At 40.1% G+C, this 7,630-nt stretch overlaps 1 long non-coding RNA gene across 1 annotated transcript; it reads right to left on the bottom strand.

Annotated features, from left to right (window-relative positions):
* Positions 1-907: 907 nt before the first annotated feature.
* Positions 908-6,323, bottom strand: LOC148112624 (uncharacterized). Its single transcript, XR_015729259.1, has 2 exons — positions 6,116-6,323; positions 908-1,552 (listed from the first exon to the last, which is right to left on the bottom strand). It is a non-coding gene; the product is annotated as an uncharacterized LOC148112624 (long non-coding RNA).
* Between the last annotated feature and the right edge of the window lie 1,307 nt (positions 6,324-7,630).

Genomic DNA, 7,630 nt, shown 5'->3' with positions numbered 1-7,630 from the left:
CACCTAAGAAGAATGATAGAGAACACTTTGCCAGGTATGGAAAGAAGACTGATACCTCACCAGTTATTACAGTCATTTGGGAGGTTTAACAATAACTCCCTTCTTCCAGTCATTGGGAACACATTTTATGTATCCAGTGGTGAAATTCAATTTTTTTTTACTATCACTTCTGTGGGCATGGCTTGGTGGGGATGGTGTGGTTTGGTGGGTGTGGCAGGGATAACGATACTGTAAACTCTCCATTCCCACCCCACTCCAGGGGAAGGATACTGCAAACTCTCCATTCCCACCCTACTCTGGAGCCAGCCAGAGGTGTATTTGCAGGTTCTCTGAACTACTCAAAATTTCCACTACTGGTTCTCGAGAATCTGTCAAAACTTGCTGAATAGCACCCCTGTATCTACCAACACATTGTTTAACAACCTGGTCAGCTTCATTACCAGATCATCCCTGCCAGTTTTCAAGAGTTCTACTGGGATCTGGTCTATGCCACTGACTTTATTATTCTTCAGTACACTAATTGCTTGTCAAACTTCATTAGTTACAATCAAGCTCATTTCAATGTCAAGGAGCACAATGGAATCAGCGTTACTAAAGTCATAGGTCATACTAGGGGTTGGCTGATTCAAGGTTTCTTTGAAATGTTCTGTCCATCTCTTGTTCTTTCTTTGTGAGCAAAAGTTTCCTAATCTTGTTTTTAATATGAACATCATCTTTCTTTTCTGAGATAATGGTCAGTTCTTAGAGAGAAATTTTATTATATTTCAAGCTATAAGAAGTCTACTTCCCAGAAATAATATTTTTAATAGAGGGTAATTAATATTCTTCAAAAACTAATTAGTACTCTCCAAAGAATAATTTTCTTAAAGGATACAGAATTTTATAGCAATATGTTGTACATAACTCATTATACAGGTCATTTTTATTACACGATTTAGAAATTAAATGTCAGACCTTCCAAATAGCCTGACAAAATTGGAAAATTCTAAATATTTCTTATCAAATTAAATTGCTTAAATTTTTCTCAGATTTTAGATCACAGAATATGTGATCTAAAGTATTTTATTCTCAGGAAAAAAAGACAATATTTTTTTTATTTCCTAACTGGTTTCTGCAGTTCTGCACAAACCATTTACTTCTCTTCAGGGAATCAAACTGATATCATTTTACTGAGTTACAATTAATTTTCCATTCACAAATAGCTTAAATAGCTACTTGGTAGTGTTTTTCTGCATGCCCCTAATTATTTAATGACCCTAGAAAATTTAGTAGGAAGAAGTCAAATTAAGGAGATGTTTTCTCAAAAGTATTTAGAGTTTCATAATAATGCTGCCAGATAATGTTAGACTACATGCAGTTGTCAATGTTTGGACTACTGGCTATATGATTATAGATATTAAAATGGAGCATCCAAACATCATTTCATCAGCTTCTTTGTTGTCTAATTCTCTTGCTAGTTCAAAGTATAGCTGTAGTGTAGTTTGCCTTCCTAGTTCACATTGTAGATGCTTGACACTTTCTTCTAATGCATCACTGGAATTGTACCGCTGATCTAATCTTGTTGATGTGGAGCATGAAAAACAGAGGAGAAATGCAATAATTATTAGAATCTCTTCTAGAATTTTCTGGGAAAACATAAACAGCTTTTTCCCAGAATGAACAGATAAACAATACAGCTATTGTGATTCAAGATCAATAGTTCAAAAGGCAGATTTATCTACAAATCAGCAAATAACTACAACTTCTTGAAGTGCTTTGGAAGCAGAAATTTGCTGTGAATGAAGGAAACAGCTAAGTTAATGTTAGAAAGAAGGCAAAAAAAATTAGAGTTATAGTTGAAAGTGCTTTATCAAAATATAAAATATAATGAGAAATAAAAAAAAGTAATAGAAAACTAGGAGGAGGGAGAGGGAAAAGAAAAAATGGCGCAAAGGAAGAAAAGGAAAGAAAAAGGCACTAATTTCCGATTCTCTAGCACAGTAGAAGATAACATTACAACCTCAACTTTTTACTTTTACACAAAAGTATATACTAGCCATTTCTGTAACAACAAACCTATCTAATTAGCAAAAATAAAATGGAAGTTTCATTTTTTTTCATTGCAAGCACAAAATCCAGAAGCAATTTCAAAAGAGAAACAAGGTTAGATATATTCTCTTCTTTGGGTAAAAGAATCAATTTGACCATCTCTGCTTCTCTTTGCTGTGGAGAATAATACATGCTTCTGTTAACTCATTAATCTTTATCATAATTCATACTAAGAGAATCCTCTATATCAGTGTCAAGCTCAATTTCATTGAGGGCCATATCAGCATTATGGTTACCCTCAAAGGACCAGTAGCCGGGTCATCATGACTAAATGGGCATGGCATGGTGGGCGTGGCCAGCTCAATACCGCTCACTAGGCATAGCTGATTCAGGATGGCTGAGTCGGAACAAGCCGCACTGGCTAACACAATGTAGGGACAGTTCATTGCCCCACAAGCTCCTTGCCTTTCCAAACTGCTGGCAGCCAGACATGTGCATGCGTACACACACATGCACCCACACATCGTTCCAGGTTTGGGGACTTTTATCCATAGAGGAAGGTGATGGCTGTCTCCCAAGCCCAGGCATGATTGGCTGTTTGTAAGCTCAGATGTGGATAAATGTCTCCAAGCTTGGAATGGTGTGTGCATGCGTGAGGGTGCACAGCATGCCAAAGGAGGCATCATTCTCCCAATCCCAGACATTGCTGGCATTTCCCAGTTCTGTGCCCCCTCCCAGCAAAACAGAAGGTGGAGGATGCTGCTGTTGCATGTGGAAGCATGGAGAGGAAAGTTTGCAAGAAGCAGTTTCCTCTGAGTCCAAATTCTGCCTTGACAGACCTCTGGACACAAGAGGAGGAGGCAGGGGAGCAGTGCTCCCTGGTCCTGCACAAGTGAGGCTGACCCTTCTCAAAATGGAATCCCTGTTTCCAATTGTGTGTGGTAAGCTGCCTTCCCTCACACAGCTCCCATGTCACCCCCTCCTCCACACCAGCAATTTGAGCTTCCACAAGCAGCAGTGTCATTCTCCACCTCCTGTGTGTGTGTCTGGGGGGGGGGTAGGCAAGGTTGAAAGGGGGGTTCTGGAGATCTCCAGCAGAGGAAGGTGAGACCAGGGTGAGCCTAGTCCACTAGAGGAGCCTCACTTTCCCTCTCAGGTCACACAGAGGACCCCCAGACAGTGGTGTGGGCTGCCCAGAGTCCTGGGCAGCAGAGGGCAGACACCCAGCCCAGCCCTCAAATTCCCACAGCACCAAAACCCCACAGATTATCCTGCCCCAGCCCCGCTTTCCCAAGGGGATGCCCTGCTGCGCTTACTTCCTCCTGGAGGTTAGTGCTGCTGTGCTTGCTCTCTTTGGCCAGGTTGCTCATGGTGGGTGTGGAAGGGCACAATACATGTGTCATATGTTGGCCCATTCCCTATCCATGCAACCATGCCATGTAACCAAAGCATCCTCATGTGATAGGATGGGAGACCACCAGGAGAGGCCAGGAGTAAGAAGTAAGGAATGGTGAAAGGGCAGCAAGGCTGCTGATGGCCAAGTGCTAAGGCAGAACTTCCCTCACACCCTCCCTCTCATTCCAATCTCTCTCCCTCCTCCCTCCCTCCCTCCTTCCTTCTTTCCTCCCTCCCTCCCTCCTTCCACGCCCAGAAAGGGACGAGGGGAGAGGGAGAGTTTAGCAGCACATCTAGTGTCCATGCCTCCAGTGTCCATGGATTTCCCATGTGGGGGCAGGGATGGGGACGGTCCCAGTGAAAGGGAAACACTCATAAGCAGCGAGGCCAAGCTGGCGAGAAGGCCATAATGGAGCTAGTGGTGGATGCAGCACTGATCTACAACTTCCGTGCTGGAATGCGGTCAGCCTTAGATGTGGCCCATGAGGATGCCATGGAAACAGTTAGGGGCCATCCCCATTGCCTCAGCCCTGACCCTGGTCATGCACACAGGAGGTGGTCATTACGCAGGGTCTGTCATCCTCGGTGATCATCATGTCCCGCAGGCTGACCATGTTCTGAGTGCTTCCCTTTCACTGGGTTGCCAGCCTTCGCACGATTGCCACCTCCTGTGTGTGAGCCCACAATGGGGTGGACCTGGGCCAAGGTGGTGGGGGCCAGCTCCTTGCTGTCTCCAAGGCAGCTCCGTGGGCCAGATCTAATCATATCATGAGACAATTTGGCCCACAGGCCTTGTGTTTAACATGTCTGCTCTATATTATTTAATTTTTTTTTAATCCTAAATGGAGAAAACACTTTTTCTAGTTTTGATATTTTACTAACTTTAAAAAATGCTAAAATGTTAAATATGAAGGGGAAATAAACCTTCATTTTAAATCCAGAACCCAAAACCTGAAAGTACACTAGAGCTTTCATTCAATTATACATATCACACCAATATAAGACCAATTAATTCCAATCATTGAATTCAAATCTCTCCCTTGAGTTTATCCTCATGGAGTAAATCTTTGTCTTGTCTTATTTTCAAATTCAGTCAATAGTATTTTACAAACTTTGGGAATTATTCAGCATTATGTAAAAAGACAGAAGACACGCATTTACAAACTCATTTTATAGATACAAAAGTACCTTAAAACTTTCTTTCGATACATTTATCAAATTTATAAAAATCCATCCTAACTAATTAAATCATTAAATTTAAGTCACTCCATCTTATCTTCATAGAATTAAATCTTCTTCTTCTCAGGAGTGTCTATCAAGTCACTTTTCTTAGCCTTATTTAAATCCATGAAAAAATGCTCCAAAGTTGTTCTGTAGTTAGACATTGCAGATTAACCTGGAATTCTTCCTCGTAGAATAGTCTCCTTCTTTGAGATGTCTATCATCTTTTTTTCTCAAAGAATTCTCGACCTTGTTACTATCCATGAAGAAAAAGTCCTAAATGTGACCTCTTAAGGGTTGTGAATTTACTTGGCACTCTTGTTTCAGTTGCACTGGGAGGGTTATATTCAAACCATCATCATAATAAAAGCTGGTGTCAGATTTATATTCCAAAGGTAAAGTTAAGTTATTTGCATTGTCCAGCATTTGTAGAGTTGACAAGGTGGGTTAGAATTTTCTACACCTAATTGTATCTCTTGTTCTTTTTTAATATCATCGGTATAATTAGTATCTTTGGTCCCTAACTGATTTATGGTATAAATGATTTTCTGTATGGACCTTTCAAAGATTTCCTTGATGACAGACTCCAATTTAGAGTTAAGCATCTTTGTATCTCCCTCTAGTGGTCAAAGAATTTTATTTTATTTTATTTTATTTTATTTTATTTTATTTTATTTTATTTTATTTTATTTTATTTTATTTTATTTTATTTTATTTTATTTTATTTTATTTTATTTTATTTTTCTAGCCAGAAATCAGAAAATTTCAATCACCACAACAAAACAAAACAATACAGGGCTACAGATTATTTTAAAAGTAATAAATTAAGACCACAATTTTTATCCTTATATTTCAAAAGAAAAAAAATATTCCTGCTTCCTTATTTTAGCTGCCTCCAGCAACCCTCTTCTTTGTTGTTTAACAATAAAGAAGTCTCAAAAATGGTGCAGAGCTTCAAAAAGGAGTTATAAGCTGTAACTAAAGAGTGTCTCTTTTACTTAATGGAGATAACAGTCTCATGAATTGATTAAGAAATGAAGGGCACAGCTTATTGTCTGTTTGAAAAATAAAATCCAAAATGGCTGTTTTATCCAACAACAATGTGATTTCAGCCCCGCCCCAGTAGTGGGTTTCAAAATTTTTTACTACCGGTTCGGTAGGCGTGGCTTGGTGAGCATGGCTTGGTGGGCATGGCAGGGGAAGGATACTGTAAAATCTCCATTCCCATCCCACTCCAGGAGAAGGATACTGTAAAATCTTCATTCCTTCCCCAATCTAGGGGAAGGTTACTCTAAAATCCTCATTTCCTCCCGATCAGCTGGGACTTGGGAGGCAGAGAATAGATGGGGTGGGGCCAGTCAGAATTTTTACTACCGGTTCTCCAAACTACTCAAAATTTCCACTACCAGAAACTGGTCAGAACCTACTGAAACCCACCTCTGCCCCACCCCCCCACCCAGCTTCAGCTCACCAGTTATTTTGAAGCGTGGCTACTAAAATTGCTTGCAGACTGTTGTGTTATCAGAGGTTCTTGAGGAATGATTCTGGGACTTTCCCTAACCCAGGAGAGGCAGATAAATAAAAGGAAACCTGTTCCTTCTGTTGTTAAAGGAAGAATGACAGTCCAGAGAGAGGAGATTCTCTGGGTGTGTCAGGTGCTGGCCGTGACTTCACTGGAAGTTCCTGAAAGACCCAAATTTTTTAATCATGTTATTCAGATTCTACCATTTCATCATAATCAATTAATTTAATTTTTACTTTAATATTGACCAACTTTGAGTCTCTTTTCCTTCTTATGTCCTTTAAAATATCTTAGCTTGTGTAAAATGTAATGATTATTTTTTGTTAGGACAGCAATTAATAAGATATTGGTAGGAAATAAAGCTATGGTTTTGTGTTACTGAAAACGACTATGAATAACCAACTTGAATCTGTTCCATTTGTCTGTATTATCATTAAGGCCCACCAGCTGGGTCTATTGCAAGAAAGCATAATTCACACAAGAAGTAAGATCCATTCATTATTCTAGCTATAATTGTAGTCAGCTGGTTCTTGATAAATCTGCAGAAATAATAATTGTTCTGGGGAAAATGCTTTGTGGCCTTTTTAATGATATAGTAAAGATCTTGTATCGAAAATCAATCAAACTTTTTAATATTGCATGAGGTTGAAATGCATAACACTTTTGCACATGATTTCAAACAGTTGTTTCATGTCAAAAATTAAAAGCTAACAAGATTCAGACTCCTCCCTTCTCCCTCCGTTCATATCGGTATAAGAAGTGAGAGGCGATGTAGCACAATCAGATTTGCAAGTTTCTGCTATTATAGCAAATCTAAATAAAAGTAGTTTTTAATCTCTCTTTGAAGTTCATTTCTTATATAGTTTATCAGATGGAGACGACAGTTTAGGATCCACAGATTTACAGGTAGTCCTCGACTTAAAACAATTCACTTAGTGACTGTTCAGAGTTACAGCAGCACTGAAAAAAAATGATTTATGATCGTTTTTCACACTTATGACCATTGCAATATCTACATAATCTAGTGATTGGTGAACCTTTTCAGCACCAAGTGCCAAAAAGGTCGCGTGGGAACATCGTGCATGCATGCGTGTGCTTGTCAGGGGCCACATTCCAGAAAAGCCAAACTTCAAGGTTGTAGCACGCATGCGCCCCTGATGCTTAGCTGGCCAGCGCACATGCGAAGGCCGGTTTTTGGCACTGCCACACGTGTGAAGGGATTGTGCTCTGGAAAAGCTGAACTTCCGGGTTCTGGCATGCATGCACACCCAACAATCAGCTGGCCAGCGCGCATTTGAAGGACAGCTGATTGTCACATGTGCATGCACGCCACGAACCCGGAAGACAAACAGGCAAGGCCACGCATACTGGGCGACATGGCTTCGCATGCCATAGTTCGCCATCATGGACATAGTCACATGATCAAAAATTGGATGTTTAGCAACTGACTCGTATTTATGATGG

Source organism: Pantherophis guttatus, chromosome 8 (genome assembly GCF_059756535.1).
Source record: "Pantherophis guttatus breed Tessera chromosome 8, ASM5975653v1, whole genome shotgun sequence".
Lineage (NCBI taxonomy): Eukaryota > Metazoa > Chordata > Lepidosauria > Squamata > Colubridae > Pantherophis > Pantherophis guttatus.
Note: the sequence above shows the minus strand (reverse complement) of the source record. Positions and strands in the feature narration are given on the sequence as shown.